This window comes from Pristiophorus japonicus, chromosome 11 (assembly GCF_044704955.1).
Source record: "Pristiophorus japonicus isolate sPriJap1 chromosome 11, sPriJap1.hap1, whole genome shotgun sequence".
Taxonomy (NCBI): Eukaryota; Metazoa; Chordata; class Chondrichthyes; family Pristiophoridae; genus Pristiophorus; species Pristiophorus japonicus.
Window position 1 is genome coordinate 176,587,016 of NC_091987.1, and position 22,690 is coordinate 176,609,705.

The 22,690-nt window shown below is 48.9% G+C and overlaps 1 protein-coding gene across 6 annotated transcripts in view; it reads right to left on the bottom strand.

The window, feature by feature from the left end:
- The window catches only part of st3gal4 (ST3 beta-galactoside alpha-2,3-sialyltransferase 4), a 308,604-nt gene that overhangs the window by 200,435 nt on the left and 85,479 nt on the right, over positions 1-22,690 (bottom strand). For 3 of the 6 annotated variants that reach the window (XM_070894284.1, XM_070894293.1, XM_070894292.1), the window contains exon 1: positions 476-625. The exons of 2 other annotated variants lie outside the window; for them this stretch is intronic. The gene's annotated coding sequence lies outside the window, so the exon portion shown is untranslated. Of the gene's footprint in view, positions 1-475; positions 626-3,331; positions 3,735-22,690 lie in introns of those variants that run through there. One more of the 6 variants, XM_070894289.1, reaches the window with a different exon arrangement.

The window sequence follows — 22,690 nt, forward strand, 5'->3', positions numbered from 1 at the left end:
GAGGGAGGGGAGGGAAGAGAGGGAGGGAGGGGAGGGAAGAGAGGGAGGGAAGGGAGGGAGAGAGGGAGGGAAGGGAGGGAGGGAGGGGAGGGAAGAGAGGGGAGGGAAGAGAGGGAGGGGAGGGGAGAGGGAAAGAGAGAGGAGGGGAAGGGAAGGGAAGGGGAGAGTGGAGGGGATGGGAAGGAAGAGAGGGAGGGGGAGGGGATTGAGAGAGGAGGGGAAGGGAAGGGAAGGGGAGCGGGAATGAGAGGGGAAGGGAAGGGGAGCTCGGGCTGGGTCTGCATACTAAACCAGTAGCCATGAGTCGATGAGGCGGTGTCTGCGATCCGGCCACACGCCGTTCAAAGACCCAACACGAAAGTGTCTGAGCCTCGAGGGGGATTGGAGGCAGCGGGGTTTGTAATAGGACAGTTCAATTATTCCGCAGCAACAACAAAACGCAGAACTGCTCACCCACCCAGCCAGCCCAGCTTACCCGTCCAGCCGCTCAGCGCTCGCTCCGGTCCCGCGATCAACAACAAATGCAGGATTGCGATACAGCCCCGCACACTGAGCGACGGAGAAGCGGAGCTCCGCTGCAGCCAGCAGCCTGAAAGCCTCTGGGCTCTCCACAAGGGAGTGGCGCAGCCCAGTGTTCACACATACCCAGTGTATCACATACCCAGTGTATCATCCACAGCCAGTGTTCACACAAGCCCAGTGCATCGCACACACCCAGTGTATTACAGACACAGTGTCACACATCCAGTGTATAACATATCCAGTGTATCACAAACACACCCAGTGTATCATCCACAGCCAGTGTCTCTCACACCCAGTGTATCACACACACACCCAATGTATCACATACCCAGTGTCTCACACACACCCAGTGTCTCTCACACCGTGTATTACACACCCAGTGTCTCTCACACCCAGAGTCTCTCACACACACAGTGTCTTGCACACACACACCCAGTGTATCACATACCCAATATATCACACAACACCCAGTGTCTCACACACAACCAGTGTCTCTTACACCCAGTGTATCACACACACCCAGTGTCTCTCACACCCAGTGTCTCTCACACCAAGTGTATTACACACACCCAGTGTCTCTCACACCCAGAGTCTCTCACACACCCAGTGTCTCGCACACACAGTGTTACACACACACCCAGTGTATACACACACACACAGTGTCTCGCACACACACAGTGTTACACACACACCCAGTGTATAACACACACCCAGTGTCTCTCACACCAAGTGTATTACGCACACCCAGTGTCTCTCACACCCAGAGTCTCTCACACCCAGTGTATCACACACACCCAGTGTATTACACACACCCAGTGTCTCTCACACCCAGAGTCTCACACACCCAGTGTCTCGCACACACACACACAGTGTTACACACACACCCAGTGTATACACACACACAGTGTCTCGCACACACACAGTGTTACACACACACCCAGTGTATAACACACACCCAGTGTCTCTCACACCCAGTGTCTCTCACACCCAGTGTATCACACACACCCAGTGTCTCTCACACCAAGTGTATTACGCACACCCAGTGTCTCTCACACTCAGAGTCTCTCACACCCAGTGTCTCTCACACCAAGTGTATCACACACACACACACACACACACAGTGTTCACACACTCCCAGTGTATCACAAACATACCCAGTGTCTCTCACACCAGTGTATCACACACACCCAGTGTATCACACACACACCCAGTGTCTCACACACACCCGGTGTCTCTCACACCCAGTGTATCACACACACCCAGTGTCTCTCACACCCAGTGTCTCTCACACCAAGTGTATTACACACACCCAGTGTCTCTCACACCCAGAGTCTCTCACACCCAGAGTCTCTCACACACCCAGTGTCTCGCACACACACACAGTGTTACACACACACCCAGTGTATACACACACACAGTGTCTCGCACACACACAGTGTTACACACACACCCAGTGTATAACACACACCCAGTGTCTCTCACACCCAGTGTCTCTCACACCCAGTGTATCACACACACCCAGTGTCTCTCACACCAAGTGTATTACGCACACCCAGTGTCTCTCACACTCAGAGTCTCTCACACCCAGTGTATCACACACACCCAGTGTATCACACACACCCAGTGTCTCTCACACATACCCAGTGTCTCTCACACATACCCAGTGTCTCACACACACTCAGTATCTCTCACACCCAGTGTCTCACACACCCAGTGTTCACACACACCCAGTGTCTCTCACACACACCCAGTGTTCACACACACACAGTGTATCCATACCCAGTGTATCCTCACACCCAGTGTATCACATACCCAGTGTATTACACACACCCAGTGTCTCACGCACACCCAGTGTATCACACACACGCACAGACACACACACAGTGTTCACACACTCCCAGTGTATCACAAACATACCCAGTGTCTCTCACACCAGTGTATCACACACACCCAGTGTATCACACACACACCCAATGTCTCTCACACCCAGTGTCTCACACACACCCAGTGTCTCTCACACCCAGTGTATCACACACACACCCAGTGTCTCTCACACCCAGTGTATCACACACATCCAGTGTCTCTCACACCAAGTGTATTACGCACACCCAGTGTCTCTCACACCCAGAGTCTCTCACACCCAGTGTATCACACACAACCAGTGTATCACACACACCCAGTGTCTCTCACACCCAGTGTATCGTACACACCAAGTGTATCACATATACCCAGTGTATCACACACCCAGTGTTCACACACACCCAGTGTCTCTCACACCCAGTGTATCGTACACACCAAGTGTATCACATATACCCAGTGTATCACACACCCAGTGTTCACACACACCCAGTGTATCCACACCCAGTGTATCCTCACACCCAGTGTATCGCATACCCAGTGTATTACACACACCCAGTGTCTCACACACACCCAGTGTCTCACACACACACACACGCCCAGTGTCTCTCACACCCACCCAGTGTATCACACACATACCCAATGTCTCTCACACTAGTGTATCACATACACCCAATGTATCACACACACACCCAGTGTCTCTCACACCCAGTGTATCATACACACCCAGTGTATTACACATACCCAGTGTCCTCACACACACCCAGTGTCCACACCCAGTGTCCTCACACACATTATCATAGGCAGTCTCTCAGAATCGAGGAAGGCTTGCTTCCACTCCTGAAGTGAGTTCTTTGGTGGCTGAACAGTCCAATATGAGAGCCTGTCACAGGCGGAACAGACATTCGTCGGGGGAAGGGAATGGTGGGACTGGTTTGCCGCATGCTCCTACCGCTGCCTGCGCTTGACCTCTTCACACTCGCGGCGATGAGATTTGAAGTGCTCAACGCCCTCCCGGATGCACTTTCTCCACCTTGGGTGGTCTTCGGCCAGGGACTCCCAGGGCATTCAGCATCTCAGGGTCATTAAGGCACGCCAAATTGGCTGTGAGGCGCAGGCCTTTAAGTACCCCAGCATTAACTTTTTTGCGGCACTGCTTCTGCTGTCCCCTCTGCTTTGGGGCTATGTTAATGTTGATGATGGATCGGATTAGGCGGTGGTCCGTCCAGCAGTCGTCAGCTCCTGTCATGGCGCGGGTGATGCGCACATCCTTGCGAGCCCTGGCTCAGATGATGAATAGTCGAGCAGGTGGCTGTGCTTTGGAGCGAGGGTGTTGCCATGATGCCTTTTATTTGTCCCTCTGGCGGAACAGGGTGTTGGTGATGAGGAGTTCGTGTTCTAGGCATTTTGTCAGGAGTAGGGTACCGCTGGAGTTGGCTTTCCCTACCCACTCTCTGCCAATCACGCCTCCCTAGAGGGCTGTGTCTTTGCCGACCCTGGCATTAAAGTCACCTAGGAGGATCAGTTTGTCACCCATGGGGGCATAGGACAGGGATGTCTCGAGGTTGGAATAAAAACACTCTTTAGCCTCATCCGTTGCATCGAGTGTTGGGGCTTACGCACTGATGACTGTGGCGCATTGGTTCCGGGATAGGGTAAGACGAAGAGTCATGAGGCGTTCGTTAACCCCGCAGGGGGAGTCTTTGAGGCGGTCGACCAGTTCATTTTTACAGCGAAGCCGACTCCATGAAGGCGGTGTTCTTCCTCTGGTTTTCCGTTCCAGAAAAAGATGTAACCTCCACCATGTTCCTTGAGCTGGCCTTCCCCTGCCTGCCGGGTCTCGCTCAGGCTGGCGATGTTGAAATGTCTAAGTTCCCGGGCAACTATAGCGGTGCGGCGTTCCGGCCTGTCGCTGTTGGAATTGTCCATGAGGGTCCTGGCGTGGGATGGCCACTGCACACCGGCAACCGCACAGGCTTAGCTGAGAAAGGTCTTGGTCCAGTGCCAAGGGGGTTCAAGACGACTGGAGACCAGGCATGCTGTATGGGCCTAATTGCCTATGGCGAGATGTTGGCCGCAAGCCCGGTGCCAAGTAGCGCCATTGATGGTACGTGGCCCGAGGCTTGGTTGGGGGGCTGTCCGCTGGGATTCCAAGGGATGTTTTAAAAAGTTCCTTCCAAGGTTTCCAAAGTTATTTAAAAGTTTCTCCAAAGGTTTCCAAATTGTTTAAAAAGTTACTCAGGCTGAAAAAATACATTAAGAGTTGATTAAAAGTTGATAACAAGTCTAAATTTAAATCAGTAGTAGGTTATAAAAGTTTCCCCAAATTGTTTAAAAGTTTAAAAGTTGATTAAAAGTTTAAGATGTAAGTCAGTGGTAGGAATTCTCACACACACCAAATGTATCACATATGTAGCGTATGTAGGCACCTTCAGTAATGACTCCACGAGGCAGGGTATGGTACTTAAACTGTGCAGACCTGCAGTCCTTTATTAGCAGCTCCTGAGTGCTGACAACAAGCTGTGTGTTCCTTTTTATATTGGGTTACCTGCCGTGTGCAGGCAAACCCTGGGTCTCCAACAACAGCACCCTCTAGTGTATCGGTAAGGTGTGTACAGTACAAGGGTACATTCAATGTTGTATGACAGTATTACAGACATCATACAGTGAACAGGCATGCCTACACAACAATACTCCCCGCTGAGCATTTTTCATATCCTTATTGTGATGACCAGGGGAGGTGATCAGTGGTGGGCTATGGGAGGTTGTGGTGAGGATTGTATGGTTGCCAGGTGTAATCCCTGTGCTTGAGGCTGGCCTCGTACGTTTCCCCTCCCTCACACACAAACCAAGTAGGTGTCACTGTTGTGGGATTCCTCGGGGAGGTAGCCACGGCAGCAGTGAGTGGTATGTATACACTGTGATGTGGGTAATTGTGGGGTGGTGGGCAGGGCCACAAGAAAGAGTGGGCTCCTTGTCATAGAAACATAGAAACATAGAAAATAGGTGCAGGAGTAGGCCATTCGGACCTTCTAGCCTGCATCGCCATTCAATGAGTTCATGGCTGAACATTCAACTTCAGTACCCCATTCCTGCTTTCTCGCCATACTCCTTGATCCCCCTAGTAGTAAGGACCTCATCTAACTCCTTTTTGAATATATTTAGTGAATTGGCCTCAACAACTTTCTGTGGTAGAGAATTCCACAGGTTCACCACTCTCTGGGTGAAGAAGTTCCTCCGCATCGCGGTCCTAAATGGCTTACCCCTTATCCTTAGACTGTGATCTCTGGTTCTGGACTTCCCCAACATTGGGAACATTCTTCCTGCATCTAACCTGTCTAACCCCGTCAGAATTTTAAATGTTTCTATGAGGTCCCCTCTCATTCTTCTGAACTCCAGTGAATACAAGCCCAGTTGATCCAGTCTTTCTTGATAGGTCAGTCCCGCCATCCCGGGAATCAGTCTGGTGAACCTTCGCTGCACTCCCTCAATAGCAAGAATGTCCTTCCTCAGGTTAGGAGACCAAAACTGTACACAATACTCCAGGTGTGGCCTCACCAATGCCCTGTACAACTGTAGCAACACCTCCCTGCCCCTGTACTCAAATCCCCTTGCTATGAAGGCCAACATGCCATTTGCTTTCTTAACCACCTGCTGCACCTGCATGCCAACCTTCAATGACTGATGTACCATGACACCCAGGTCTCTTTGCACCTCCCCTTTTCCTAATCTGTCACCATTCAGATAATAGTCTGTCTCTCTGTTTTTACCACCAAAGTGGATAACCTCACATTTATCCACATTATACTTCATCTGCCATGCATTTGCCCACTCACCTAACCTATCCAAGTCGCTCTGCAGCCTCACAGCATCCTCCTCGCAGCTCACACTGCCACCCAACTTAGTGTCATCCGCAAATTTGGAGATACTACATTTAATCCCCTCATCTAAATCATTAATGTACAGTGTAAACAGCTGGGGCCCCAGCACAGAACCTTGCGGTACCCCACTAGTCACTGCCTGCCATTCTGAAAAGTACCCATTTACTCCTACTCTTTGCTTCCTGTCTGACAACCAGTTCTCAATCCATGTCAGTACACTACCCCCAATCCCATGTGCTCTAACTTTGCACATCAATCTCTTGTGTGGGACCTTGTCGAACGCCTTCTGAAAGTCCAAATATACCACATCAACTGGTTCTCCCTTATCCACTCTACTGGAAACATCCTCAAAAAATTCCAGAAGATTTGTCAAGCATGATTTCCCTTTCACAAATCCATGCTGACTTGGACCTATCATGTCACCTCTTTCCAAATGCACTGCTATGACATCCTTAATAATTGATTCCATCATTTTACCCACTACCGATGTCAGGCTGACCGGTCTATAATTCCCTGTTTTCTCTCTCCCTCCTTTTTTAAAAAGTGGGGTTACATTGGCTACCCTCCACTCCATAGGAACTGATCCAGAGTCAATGGAATGTTGGAAAATGACTGTCAACGCATCCACTATTTCCAAGGCCACCTCCTTAAGTACTCTGGAATGCAGTCCATCAGGCCCTGGGGATTTATCGGCCTTCAATCCCATCAATTTCCCCAACACAATTTCCCGGCTAATAAGGATTTCCCTCAGTTCCTCCTCCTTACTCGACCCCCCGACCCCTTTTATAACCGGAAGGTTGTTCGTGTCCTCCTTCGTGAATACCGAACCAAAGTACTTGTTCAATTGGTCCGCCATTTCTTTGTTCCCCGTTATGACTTCCCCTGATTCTGACTGCAGGGGACCTACGTTTGTCTTTACTAACCTTTTTCTCTTTACATATCTATAGAAACTTTTGCAGTCCGTCTTAATGTTCCCTGCAAGCTTCTTCTCATACTCCATTTTCCCTGCCCTAATCAAACCCTTTGTCCTCCTCTGCTGAGTTCTAAATTTCTCCCAGTCCCCAGGTTCACTGCTATTTCTGGTCAATTTGTATGCCACTTCCTTGGCTTTAATACTATCCCTGATTTCCCTTGATAGCCACGGTTGAGCCACCTTCCCTTTTTTATTTCTATGCCAGACAGGAATGTACAATTGTTGTAGTTCATCCATGCGGTCTCTAAATGTCTGCCATTGCCCATCCACAGTCAACCCCTTAAGTATCATTCGCCAATCCATCCCAGCCAATTCACGCCTCATACCTTCAAAGTTAGCCTTCTTTAAGTTCTGGACCATGGTCTCTGAATTAACTGTTTCATTCTCCATCCCAATGCAGAATTCCACCATATTATGGTCATTCTTCCCCAAGGGGCCTCGCACAACGAGATTGCTAATTAATCCTCTCTCATTACATAACACCCAGTCTAAGATGGCCTCCCCCCTAGTTGGTTCCTCGACATATTGGTCTAAAAAACCATCGGGAACCAAATAAAGAGATGGAAAGAAAGGATAAGATAATACAGGAAATAAAAACTAAAATAAAAAAGATGGAAGATGGTACAACATGTGCAGCAGTAACTGGGCGACCTACAGTGCCACCTACCCCACTGCCTGCACCAGTACCAATATATCCCTCACTGGAACTTGAAAGTGAAGAAATAGAGAATAGTGGGGGACCAGAGTGGGATGAGTTGGCCGATGAGGCTCGCAAATATAATCCGGACTATGACGATTGGGGAAGAGAAGGTGGGCCTCCCCCAGACCAGAAGGTACGGGCAGCCCTGATCAAGGTAGAATCTGTACCCGGCACCCCAGCTGTCCCAGCGGTACTAGCTGTCAGAGGCAACCCGGGCACGCCCGCAATAGCTGCCGTGGTGCCTCGGATAAAAACTACCTATGTATCACTTACACCCGGGGACACATTGAAGCTATTACCAATGTTACCCAAGTTAGAGAGGAAGCGAAGTACTGAAGAATTTTGGCAGAAAATACGGGAAATAAGAATATGCCACAGCTTTCGGCGAGATGTGGAAGTGTTACTAAAAATGACTAAAGAAATGTGGCAACAGTCGGTGTGTGATGATAGCCCCCACCATTGCACAATCGAAGGCAGAATGTCAGGCGTTTAAAGCAGATGTAACTCAGGTAGCAGGAGCAATACTTATAAACTGGGGAATAATCATGGGGGTCACTCAAAACAAGGGGGAATCTGCACGTGACAATGCAGAGCGGAAATGGTTGAGCTTCCAAGCGCATTTAGGAATACTGAACCCCACCAGGGATAATCAAGCATTTCTAAAAATATACATAGACAGGTTGAGTACTGCACACCAAGATGTATTAAAAACAGGGCTAGTCACAATGCAAAACTATGACGACTTGTCCAGATGGGCATCTGAACTGGATGCTACTCAGAAAAGAAAAGTAGCTGCGGTAGAAACACACGTGGCCACATGGCAGCAGCTGCAGAAAGGGAAGGAACAAGTAAGGAAGGAAAACTACACACAGCCCCCTTGACTTGTTTTAATTGTGGAAAAAAAGGCCTGTTTAAGAGAGAGTGCCAGCAGAAAAAAGGGGCTCAAAGGAGGGGTGGACAATCAAGGCCGAAGTGCCAGAACTGTGACAAACTGGGCCTTAGAGCGAGGAAATGCTGGGCTAATGGGGGAGGGGCGGAAGGGCAGGGACCCGGACAGATTAGAGGAGTCCCACGTGGAGAACCACCCTTGACCAGGGGAGATGTGGTAGCGCTCCTTAGAGAAGCTCAGCTGACTCTGCGGCCACACCCCCCCCCCCCCACCCCCGCCCCCGCATCCCCCCCTCCGCAAGAGACACTTTCTAACGAGGACATCATAAGTATGTTACAGTTGTCAGCCACTCAATAGGGGTTAATGGCGCCCGGGGATGGTGTAAGACCACAAAGAGAGGACCCAAGAATGTTTGTTAGCGCAGTGTTAGGGGGCCGGCAGTGCGAGATGGTGCCTGGGGAAGTATATGTCAGTTATACCCTGCCCTATGGCCATTCACAAACAGGACTGTGGGTCGGTAGGACCTGAGCCAGTCAAGATCCCAGGCCCAGAACATGAAGCCCGATGCTGAAACAGCTGTCCTTTAGGTAGCGAAAGAATTGGAAAGGCAAGCGATGGTGAGACAAACAATAGCTACGACCAACTCACCAGTGAGGCCAGTAAAGAAACCAGATACCTCATATAGGCTGACTATAGACTATACCACGTTAAATAAAGTTACACCCCGGGAGCACCCAATAGTGGCCAGTCCGACAACGATTTTCAATGGCCTGGGCCCGGAACATAAAATATTCACAGTATTGGATACAGCAAATGGATTTTGGGCCATACCCTTAGACAAGGAGTCACAAGGGAAGTTCGCCTTCACTGTAAGAGGAAAGCAGTATACATGGACTAGAGTGCCCCATAACAGCCCGAGTATATTCCACCGGACGCTGGCTGGGATCCTGGAGCCAATCGATGTAGGGGAAGGAAGTACCCTCTTGCAATATGTGGACAACATTCTTATAGCGTCCGCCATGGAGAAACAGCACATGCTGGCATTGACCACGGTGCTTGGGGCCCTACCACAGGCAGGGCTGAAAGCTAACCCAAAAAAGGCCCAGATAGGGAAGGGCCAAGTCACGTACCTAGGGTGCGTAGTAACACAAGGGAAAAGGCAGATGCCCGAGGATAGGAAGGAGGCCATTAGGACGATGCCAAAGCCAGGGACTGTAAAGGGAGTCAGACAGGTATTAGGACTGTTTAATTACTGTGGGAACTTTATCCCGGGATATGCAGAAATGGCTCAGCCCATACAAGATTTGGTAAAAGGGGGCAAGCCCACCCAAGAGCCAGTAGACTGGGGCTGTGAACAAGAAGTAACATTTCAACTGCTGAAACAGGCCCTTATGAGCGTCCCTTCCCTGGGACTACCGGACCAGAATAAGCCCTTCCACATTTATAATCACCACAGCAAAAACTACTTTAATGCGGTGGTGACCCAGCAACATGGGGACAGGCAACGATCGGTGGCATATTACTCCACTAAGCAACAACCTGTAACTGCAGAATTATCTAGATGTGTAGCTGCTCTGGGCAGTCAGATTTAGTGAACCCATAGTAATGTCAGGCCAAATTATCCTACATACGCAACATACCCTGTTAAAGCTACTAAACACGGGGAGACTGAGAACAGTGTCAGACGTAGGAAGGGCAACGTGGGAGGTGGTACTAATACCCCCGAGTGGCACAGTAACGATAGTAAAAGATAGCGATAACAACCCCGCAGGATGGATCATTACGAAAGGCCAGGATCATGAATGTAACCCGATAGAGGGGCAGAGCAAAGTAGCTCGATAAAGGAAGAGCCACTCGAGGGAGCGGACATGGACCTTTACGTAGACGGGTCCCGTCGGTACATCGATGGAACGCCCCGAACGGGATGGGCGGTAGTAGATGGTGAAGGGCAAACACGGGGAGTAGGGCAGTTAGAAGGGAGCCTCTTGGCCCAAGTGGCCGAATTAGTCGCCCTAACGGAAGCCCTTAAATGGGCAAAAGGTAAACGGGTAAATGAAAATACAGACAGACGATACACTTTTAGGGTAGTCCACGATTATATGGTAGCCTGGAGTCAGCGAGGTTATATGACATCAGGGGGAGGACCAATTCGACACGAGAACATAGTTAAGGAACTGGTAAAGGCTTCCCTCCAGCCCCAGGAATGTGCAATAATAAAGATCAAAGCCCATAAGAAAATCACTGACAGACATCAGCAAGGGAATGGAGGGATGAGGCAGCTAAGCGAGCGGCAGAAGCAGAGGCCCTACGGGCTAAAATGAGCGCCTGTGCGCTGGGGCTGGAAGAAGTAAATATGTTTAAAGTACAGGAGGCGACCATACAGCAGTAAAAAGATGAATGGATAAGACAGGGAGCTAAACAAGGCGTGGACAGAATCTGGAGAAAAGATTGTAATGTGGTAGCCCCAGAGTACATACGACAAAACCTGTTGAGTATATACCACGGATATGCACATACAGGTAAGACCAGCATGACAAGTTCAATGTCCTGATGCTGGTGGTGGAAGGGAATGAGAAGAGATATAAGGCCAGACTTTCCATAAAGGCCCTCAATGCCCGATTGCCCGCTGAGAAGCATCGCGAACATCCGGTGAAAAACGCTGGCGAGAATTTCCATTTTGAGGGTAAAGGTGTGTAGAACTGATCGCCTGGCAAAAAAATGGACATTGCACACTCATTCTCGGTGGTTTTCTCGACGGGTAAGTGCAAAGTTAGCCAAATGGGCGGTCGTTACCGGAATGGACAGTAAGTATAAAAATTTAGGCCGAGACTGCAGTTGGGCCTACGGAGGGGGGAAAACTTAAAGAAAAACTTATCATTAAAAAAAAACACATCCAAAGCATTCCCATTCAGTTTTAGCCCTAATCGCCGTGGTAACATTTAAAAAAAATAATTAAAGAACCTTTAACTTACCTTCCTTTGCTGGGTCCCCCCTTACCGCCCTGGTTAAGCAGCTTTTACCGGGCGGGTCTCTCACCGATCTGGACGCCGGCGGATGAGCCCAAACTTACACCTGCCGGTTGTTCTCGGCGTTGCACGTGGGCGGTCTGGTCCTGCCAGGCGACTTCTGATGTGGGCGATAACGCTCAAAAACTTACCTGGAAACTCTCGACGGGCGAAGAACCAGCTGTTACGCCGAGAAAATCGTCGACAATGAAAGCCGAAAGTCTGGCCCATAGAAAATTACTGCAGGAAGTGCTTAACGTGCGCAAAGCATAACCCAGGTGGAAAATAAAGGTCAGAATGGGACACCAACCCCGACCAAAGGGACCATGGGAAAACCTGCAAATAGACTTCACGGGCCCATTGCCCAATCACCAGGGAAAAACGTATTCTTTGGTTATAATAGATCAATTCACAAAATGGGTAGAAGCTTTTGCAACTAGAAATTGCTCAGCTGAGACGGTGGCTAGAATATTAGCAGAGGAAATGATACCTAGGTGGGGAATGCCCCTACAGATAGATTCAGATCAGAGTACACACTTCGGTAAGGTAATGACACAAGCATGCGCCTTACTGGGTATCAGCCAGAAATTCCATATCCCCTATCCTCCGGAATCGTCTGGATTAGTAGAATGAACGGATAGGACCCTGAAGGATGCATGGGCCAAGGTGATCGACGAGACAGGAAAGGGATGGGTCGATATGCTGCCCCGGATTTTAATGAAGTTAAGGGCGACCCCAAACCGGACCACCGGACTCGCGCCTTTCGAACTAATGACAGGAAGGGCAATGAGATTACCTGAGGTTCTAGTGATGGGAGTGATGACTTCGGGCCCTACCAGGACCGAGTAAGGAGATCTGTGATGGAATTATGTAAACAATTACACCATCTGAAGGCATACGCCAGTGATCAGCAAGTGATCAAGGACTTGGAAACTGGCACCAAGGAACAAACGCTCAGATACCACAGGTTGGGAGCAAGTTAATGGTAAAAATAAACCCGAAAAGCCAGGATTCTCACCATAATGGACAGGCCCTCACCAGGTAATAATGGTAAGCGACATGTGCACGTGCGTGGTGATAGACGGAACCGGACGGTGGAAACATTGGACACAGTTAAAATGTTATGTGTAACATGAGACCCTAACTAACCGGTGGTGACCGGGAAAACATGTTGTGTTTTACAGAACCCTAGTCCTAGTAGGAGGAATACTGGTTAACCCCATTTTATACCACAACCCAGCGGTAAGTTGTCCAGATGGCAATCAAGGAAATATTTCCACTACAAACTCAATCTTTTGCGGAAAATGCCAAAGGGGGCGACTTGAAGTGGAATGGACAAGCCTGGATAAGGGACACTCATGGCAGAACCAATCATGGACATGCATGAATAGCTCGGACCAAGGAAATCCACACAAATGTGTGTGGGTAAGATGTAACCTCACCAGAGAAGCAGAGGGGACTACCCTCATACCCATCATGGAATTACAATGCGGTAATGGTTCCTTATGGGGAATGTTCATGTGTAAAATAGAGATCCCAACCACCACAATAGCCCCAACCACAATGCCCCCAGAATCCCCAGGATGCCCAAACATGACACGGGGGCAAGTGGAGGATTGGTAATGAAAAGAACTAAAGAGAAAATCCACTTCAGGGTACGCCAAAGGGTAATTACGGTACTGTTAAACCTAACGGATATAATGATCCCACTGTTTTGCGGTAAGAAAACCGTAAGCTTATATAAAAACCTAACCCTAAGAGCCCTTGAGGGGCCCGAATCCAAGACTATGAAGTTCAATGTAAAAAAGCCAAACAAAAACAGGAAAGGCGGGAGGAGAAAGAGGGGAATATTAGAAATGGTGGGCGCAGGATACACGGCGGGCATTGCGGCGGTTAATACAATAGATCTTCAAGTAATAGAAGAGCAGGTCATCTCCCTCACACTGACCTTAAAAGGACTGCTGGAAAGGGGAGATGATAACGAGAAAATGCAGGCTCAACTAGGGGACAGGGTGGAATGGGAACTGCTACAGGTTGCTACATACATTGCGGGACCATGCAAAAACGATAAATTTGGTAAACCAGGCTGGACAAACTATGAGTAAAAGAATGGAGGCCGAGATAGTTCGTGCATGATATGGGGCTTAGATGCTCAATATGGTAAAAACATAACCTAGAATAACTCCAGAATGGGGAGGTGCAGGATTGGATAACCAATGATGTATTTGCTGAATGGACATTGGGCAAGAATGACACCCAAGCCTGTGAGGTCCGGAGGAATAGCTGTGCCTGGGTCCCTAAGAATAGGTATGCAACCGGACATCAGAATATAATAGGGTTTGTGTTATCAATACCACAATACGATGTGACAAAGGGAAACACATTGTACCAAGTAAGCAATATAGGAGAAATAAGGAATCAGACCCGTGTGCGGGATCACAAATTGCACCAGTACGTAATTAAAAATGGAAACAATACCAAAGGTGTGTATATTAAAGATTGTTATAAGAATAATCAAATTGTTTTATGCTGAGAGCACCCAGACCTCAATAACAACGACTGTGGATCTGGCTGAACAGAAGGATGTGTGTTGAGTGTCACACCGCTGGCACTGGACCCCGAAACGACCGCAGCCTCACAAGGAAAGGGAGGATGGTGTGTGAGCACCACGGTGGGCAACATGACGGTGAGGGGAGTTACCCACTGCCCGATCACAACCACCAACTTCTGTTTTGCGCCAAAAGAAGTCGTCGATATTCAGGGATATATCATATATCCGGAATTGAAAGGAGAGTCCGTCAATGGGACGGCGGTGCGTACTATCAAAGCAGAGTATAAAGGTTTCGAGGAACCACAAGGATGACATATACCCAAACTTAGTGAAGAACAAACTAAGTTGGAACAGGACATCCATGAACAACAGCACAAGTACATCATACTGATGAAGAAGATCGACAAACTCCAGAAGGACACTAAAGAAATGTTGGCAAGCCAACCCTGGTATACAAGACTTTGGACTAAATGTGCAGGTGCACCCCTGGATAAGAATAATATCCCATGTATTGGTGATTGTGTAATGAGTGGTTTTAATGGTGTTGTTGATTGAATTATGTTGGCGATGTAAATGACGGGTGAGGAAAGCCATAGCTCAGGCCACCATAAAAGCCTTAGAAAAAACTAAATCTTTTGGATCTAAAGAAAAATCTGCAAAATGGGTAAATGGTGTGTAAAGGGAAAGAGATATGAGAAGCCCTCCAGAAGTAAGGGTTTGACCACCCAGACGGATGGATAAAGCTGATAATATCACTTCCCCTTTGGATGAAATAATGAGGGGACAGCACATTGGCCTATCTTGGGGTATATAACCAAGGGCCAAAAGAGTGGATTGTAAGAGCAAGATTGTTTATCAAAGATGTTATCTGGCTATTGTGGAGGCCCTGAGCTGGCTAAACAAGAAGTATACTTAATACCACGCGTACGCATAAAACACATTGGAGCCACGAGATGACCACTCGTTGACCTCAGGCTCAAGGGAGCAATAAAGAAAATCCAAAGAGGAACTAATATAACCATGTAACAATATAAGGTGAGTGACACCTGGAAGAAGGGAACAAATGGGTATTTGATCATGCGTTGGTACAACCAACGTCACTGTTAAGGTCTGTCCACGAGGACACTCATGTGCCAAAACCTGTATAATTAAGGTGTAATTTGAACAGTCGTTGGAGATCACAGGTGGGTGATGATACGTCCTTACTATACAGTATAAATGCACACGAGGCCCATGCTTGAGAGAAGGTCAGTCTGTGACCTGTCCTTTATTCCTTAGCACTCAAGTGATGGAAGTGGGTGGAGCTTTCCCTTTTATACCTGAAGGTCCAGGTTAGGAGTGTCTCCCACAAGTTCACCACCTAGTGGTCATTATTCTCACAGTGTACAACTTAGGTCAGATTATACATGGGTTACAATGCTGGTTGAATACAAGACAGGTGAGAAATGAGATGCTCCACTTGCACATGCTGGAATAAAAGATTGTTGAAACTTATCCAAGGTCTGTTGAATCTGGGCTTGTTAAGAGAGGATAAGGACGATTCTCCCCATCACCCTTGATGCCTTTTGTGTCTAGAAATCTATCTATCTCCTTCTTAAATATATTCAGTGACTTGACATCCACTGCCTTCTGTGGTAGAGAATGCCACAGGTTCACCACCCTCTGAGTGAAGATATTTCTCCTCATCTCAGTCTTAAATTTCCTACCCCGTATCTTGAGACTGTGACCCCTTGTTCTAGACTTCCCAGCCAGGGGAAACATCTTCCCCGCATCCAGTCTGTCCAGACCTGTCAGAATTTTATATGTTTCAATGAGATCCCCTCTCATTCTTCTAAAGTTTAGTGAATACAGGCCTAGTCAACCCAATCTCTCCTCATACAACAGTCCTGCCATCCCAAGAATCAGTCTGGTGAACCTTCACTGCACTCCCTCTATGGCAAGTGTATCTTTTCTTAGGTAAGGAGACCAAAACTGTACACAACACTCCAGGTTTGGTCTCACCAAGGCCCTGTATAACCAGTTAGCCTAACATCTGTGATTGGGAAAATGTTGGCGTCCATTATTAAAGAAGCAGTGGCAGGACATTTGGAAAAGCAAAATTCAGTCAGGCAGAGTCAGCATGGATTTTTGAAGGGGAAGTCATGTTTGACAAATTTGCTGGAATTCTTTGAGGATGTAACGAACAGAGTGAATAAAGGGAAACCAGTGGATGTGGTGTATTTGGACTTCCAGAAGGCATTTGACAAGGTGCCACATAAAAGGTTACTGCACAAGATAAAAGTTCTCGGGGTTGGGGGTAATATATTAGCATGGATAGAGGATTGGCTAACTAACAGAAAACAGAGAGTCGGGATAAATGATTCATTCTCGGGTTGGCAATCAGTAACTAGTGGGGTGCCGCAGGGATCAGTGCTGGGACCCCAATTATTTACAATCTATATTAACGACTTGGAGTGTAACATAGCCAAGTTTGCTGATGATACAAAGATGGGAGGAAAGGCAATGTGTGAGGAGGGCACAAAAAACCTGCAAAAGGACATAGACAGGCTTAGTGAGTGGGCACAAATTTAGCAGATGGAGTATAATGTTGGAGAGTGTGAGGTTATGCACTTTGACAGAAAAAAATCGAAGAGTAAGTTATTATTTAAATGGAGAAAGATTGCAAAGTGCAGCAGTACAGCGGGACCTGGGGGCACTTGTGCATGAAACACAAAAGTATAGTATGCAGGTACAGCAAATGATCGGGAAGGCCAATAGAATCTTGGCCTTTATTGCAAAGGGGATGGAGTATAAAAGCAGGGAAGTCTTGTTGCAGTTATACAAGGTATTGGTGAGGCCACACCAGGAATACTTCATGCAGTTTTGGTTTCCATATTTAAGAAAAGATATACTTGCTTTGGAGGCAATTCAGAGAAGGTTTAATCGGGTCTATTCCGGGGATGAGGGGGTTGACTTATGAGGAAAGGTTGAGTAGGTTGGGCCTCTACTCATTGGAATTCAGAAGAATGAGAGGTGATCTTATTGAAATGTATATGATTATGAGGGGACTTGAAAGGTAGATGAAGAGAGGATGTTTCCACTGATAGGGGAGACTAGAACTAGAGGGCACGATCTTAGAATAAGAGACCGCCCATTTAAAACGGAGATAAGGAGGAATTTCTTCTCTCAGAGGGTTGTAAATCTTTGGAATTCACTGCCTCAGAGAGCTGTGGAAGCTGGGTCATTGAATAAATTTAAGACTCAGAATAAGGGGTTACGGGGAGCGGGCAGGGAAGTGGACCTGAGTCCATGATCGGATCAGCCATGATCGTATTAAATGCGGGGCAGGCTCGAGGGGCCAAATGGCCTACTCCTGCTCCTATGTCCTATGTTTAAACTGCAGTAAGACATCCTTGCTCCAGTACTCAAATCCTCTTGCAATGAAGGCCAACATACCATTTGCCTTCCGAACTGCTTGCTGCATTGGTGTACAAGGTGTACCATTGTCGCTGACAAGGACATCAGGCAGGCTGTGTGTGGCAAACATGGCTCGTAGGCTTTCGATGGTGGCAGGGACGTGCTTACAGACATTATTACACACTTAATCCATTTTGAATAAGTATCCACAACAACAAAGAACATTTTGCCTAGAAACGGGCCAGCGAAGTCAACGTGGATCCTGGACCATGGTTTGGAGGGCCATGACCACAAACTTAGCGGTGCCTTCCTGGTTGCATTGCTCAGTTGAGAGCAAGTGTTGCATTGGCGCACGCAAGACTCCAAATCTGAGTCGATGTCGGGCCACCACACAAGGGATCTGGCTATAGCTTTCATCATTACTATGCCTGGGTGGGTACTGTGTAGGTGGCGTATAAACATTTCCCTGCCTTTCTTAGACAAAACCACGTGATTACCGCACAAAAGACAGTCCGCCTGTATGGACATTTCGTCTTTGCGCCGCTGGAACAGCTTGATCTCTTCATGCATCTCCGCTGAGATGTTGGACCAGCTCCCATGGAGGACACAGGGACAGTAAAGGATCCTGGCTGGTCCAGGTCATGATCTGGCGGGCCGTAGCGGGTGACTTTTCGTTTTCAAATGCATCCATCACCAAGAGCAAGTCCGCAGGCTATGCCATTTCCACCACGGTGGTGGCAATGGTAGCCGACTGAGAGCATCAGCGCAGTTCTCTGTGCCTGGCCTGTGGCGAATTACATAGTTATATGCGGACAGCGCGAGCGCCCATCTTTGGATGCGAGCAGAGGCATTGGTATTAACTGCTCTCTGAGAATAGCGATATGAGCGGCTTCTGGTCAGTTTCTAACTCAAACTTAAGCCCAAACAGATACTGGTGCATTTTTTTCACCCCGTAAACGCATGCCAGGGCTTCTTTTTCAATCATGCTGTAGGCCCTTTTGGCCTTGGACAAACTCCTGGACGCATAAGCGACCGGTTGCAATGTTCCCGATTCGTTAGCTTCGTAACACACCCCTGACCCCGTACGAAGACACATCGCAAGCTAGCACTAAACGTTTACATGGGTCATACAGAACAAGCAGTTTGTTGGAACATAACAGATTTCTGGCTTTCTCAAAAGCAGTCTCTTGTGATTTCCCCTGTTGAGTCCTTAACTCTTAAACATAATCACACGAGGCACGTACTGCAGACACAGTCACTCTGTGACCTTCACCTTTATTACCTGGACCAAGGAGTGCTGGCCCTGCGAGGGACCTCCCCTTATATACCTCCAGTTAAGGAGTGTCTCCCACAAGTACACCCCTTGTGGTCAAGGTGTGCATTTCTAGTAAGTATGTACAGTATGTAGTGGTTACATGAGGGTTACAATTGTATAAGGGTTACAGTAGTATGCTGGTTACATACATGACATCCCCCATACCCAGTCATCTCCCTTGCATAGCAACACGTGTAAAGGTTCTAGCAAGGTGCTTAACCCAGGTAGGAAATTACCAAAATAATTGAGGAGTCCCAGGAACGACCGCAGCTCCGTCACGTTCTGTGGTCTTGGCGCGTTTTTGATGGCCTCCGTCTTGGCGTCAGTGGGTCTGATACCGTCTGCCGCGATTCTTCTCCCTAAGAACTTGACCACTTCGAGCGTTTCAACCTGAGTCCCACATGATCCAGCCGACTTAGAACCTCTTCCAGGTTCTGCAAGTGTTCGATGGTGTCCTGACCTGTGATCAATATGTCGTCCTGGAAAACCACGGTGCACGAAACCGACTTTAGCAGACTCTCCATGTTCCTTTGAAAAGTAGCCGCGGCCGATCGAATCCCAAACGGGCATCTATTGTAGATGAACAGACCATTGTGCGTGTTGATGCAGGTGAGGCCTTTCGAAGATTCCGCCAACTCCTGCATCATGTAGGCCGAGATCAGGCCCAACTTGGTGAACGTCTTCCCTCCTGCCAGCGTCGCAAATAGGTCGTCTGCCTTGGGTAGCGGGTACTGGTCCTGCAGCAAAAAACGGTTAATCGTTACTTTATAGTCCCCACAAATTCTGACCGTGCCATCGCCCTTGAGAACCAGAACAATCGGACTGGCCCACTCATTGAACTCAACCGGCGTGATGATGCCCTCTCATTGCAGCCTGTCCAGCTTGATCTCCACTTTCTCTCGCATCATGTATGGCACCGCACGTGCCTTGTGATGGATGGGTCGTGTACTGGGAATCAAGTGGATCTGCACCTTTGCCCTAGAGAAATTTCCAATGCCTGGCTCAAACAATGACGGGAACTTGCTCAAAACCTGGGCACATGAGGCATCGTCGACGGACAAAAGCGCTTGGATGTCGTCCCAGTTCTAGCGGATTTTTCCCAGCCAGCTTCCGCCGAACAGTATGGGGCCATCTCCTGGTACAATCCATAGTGGTAGTTCGTGCACCGCTCCTGTGATGTATGTAGCACTCAAATCACTGACTCCACACAGTATGGTGTTGTAGTAACTGCTGTGACCTTAGTCCTTTATTGTGTAACTCCAGAGTGCTCTTCAGGTGTGGTGGGCAGCCTTTTATACTCTGTCTAGCAGGTCCTTTCGGGTCTCCCACCACAGTGGCCCTTGTGGCGCACCATTGTACTTATACATTTACTGTACCTGGATAGTACATAGCATCTCACTGCCCCCCCCCCCCCACCCACCCCAGTTCCAAAAGCAATTGCATAAATCACATAAAATCAGAAATCGCATTAATCCATTAGTTATGTTAGTCACAGATCCATTAACCCTTTTAACCGTGCATTGTGATATTAACTTTTTTCATAAATCACATCATCATACAAATCACAGTAATCATTTTGACTCGCTCTTACCCTTACAAAAGTCTCTTTGTGGGGACCTCCAACGGTGTAAGGCCCCTTTAAGACTCCCGGGTACGCTTTTAAGACGCCATTTTGTTTTTCCCGCGAGGTTTCTACTGGGCGCCGCCATTTTAGGTGCTCTGCTGGTGCTTGCCTGCCTCTCTCTGCAGAACTCTGCTGTCACGAGTATCGCCTCCATCTTGAACTCGCTGTGCTGCTGCCTGCTCTCCCTCTCTCTCGAGATCCGCCACACACACACACACACACACACACACACACACACACACACATGTCCTCCGGAGCCGACCTCCTCACTGCTGCAGCCGATCCCGGACGGGCCCCACTCCTCGGAGCACTGGCCCTCACGACATCGGCGAGCGAGTCCCGCTCCCGAAACTGCCAATTCACCGCTCCTCCCGCTGCAAGCCCCGTGAACGGCCGCCTCTGCCTGCGGGCCGACGGTGCCTGCTGGAGCAGCCCGTCGAAGCCTTTCTCTCTTCTCCAGCTCGGTCGGCACTGCTGCTGCTTCCAGCACCATTTTATCACTCTCAGACTTTGCAGGGGAGAGTCGACGGCCGCCGCTGCTCTGCCCAACCCCCCACACGCTTCCTTCGCTGCCATCCGATCCGAAGGTGGAGGCCTGCTCCGCCTGTGAACCCGGGGACAGCGGTCTGTGGAGGAATGAAGTCATCCCAGCTCCCACAGACCTTCCCCAGCCATCTCCTGCCGAGTAGCGTCGGCCCATCGCCTGCAATGATCCACAAAGGTAAACCGTGCGTCTCGCCCCCGTGAGATACCTGCACATCCGCTCTGCCAAGAACAGGTATCAGTTCCTTGGTGTAGGTACGCAGCTTCGCCGTGACCAGGACCAGCTTGGGTCGTGCAGCTGGGTTGATCCAGTTCCATACTCACTGGGACTCCGTTAATCTTGACTTCCATAATCACTGGGGCCGAGTCGTCAGTACAAGTATACAGTCAAAACACATCATCTTCTTCTGCCTGGGGCCGGGATGCCCGTCGAGCCAAACCACAATGCTCCTCGCTGGATAGCAGATCATCTACCATCGCCTCAGCCACACGGTGAGTCAGGTGTCTTTTGCACATACGTTGAAGGTGGCCTTTCATGTGGCAGGTATTGCACGTTTACTCCACAAACCTGCACCGGTGAGCCCCATGGCTTCCTCCGCAGCACCAGCATGGTGCTACTCGATTAGCCCCCCTCGGCGGATTCTGAGTTCCAAGACCCTGAGGTCCGTGCTCTCTGCCCTGGGCAGAGCCATGTTCTACAGTTTTGTCCGTGACAGGCGCTATCCTGTGAATAGTACCTGCCGAGTTCGAGACCGTGTGGATCATCTGCTTGGTGCTGCAGGCCGAAGTCATAAATGCCCAGCTGATGTTGATGGCTTGCTGCAGGCTGACTGTAGGTTCAGTAGATAGCAGCTTGTGAAGGAGACCCTCATGGCCAATCCCCATAACAAAGACGTCTCGCAACGCCTCGTTAAGGTGTGTGCCAAAATCGCACGGCGCCGCGAGTCTCCTGGTGTCCGCAGCATATTTTGTGACATCCTGGCCCTCAGGTCTGCAGTGGTGGTAGAATTTGTGCCTGGCTGTGAGGATGCTCTCCTTCGGTTTCAGTTGGTTACGAAGGAGTTCAATCAGCTGCTCATATGACTTGTCCTTGGCGCTCGCGGGTGCCAGCAAATCCCTGACGAGACAGTAAACCTCATCGCCACAACTGTACAGCAATATCGCCTTACGCTTCTCTATCAGTGCGTTCGTGTTCCCTGTCAGGTCGTTTGCTATAAAGTAGTACTCGAGCCTTTCTGTAAAGGCGTCCCAGTCATTACCCTCTGTGAAATCCTTTAGCGTGCCCAAAGTAGCCATGGTTGCGTGAAGAGCTCGTCTGTGTCCTCGTCGCCAATTTGTGATGTATGTAGCACTCTAATCACTGACTCCACACAGTCTGGTGTTGTAGTAACTGCTGTGACCTTAGTCCTTTATTGTGTAACTCCACAGTGCCCC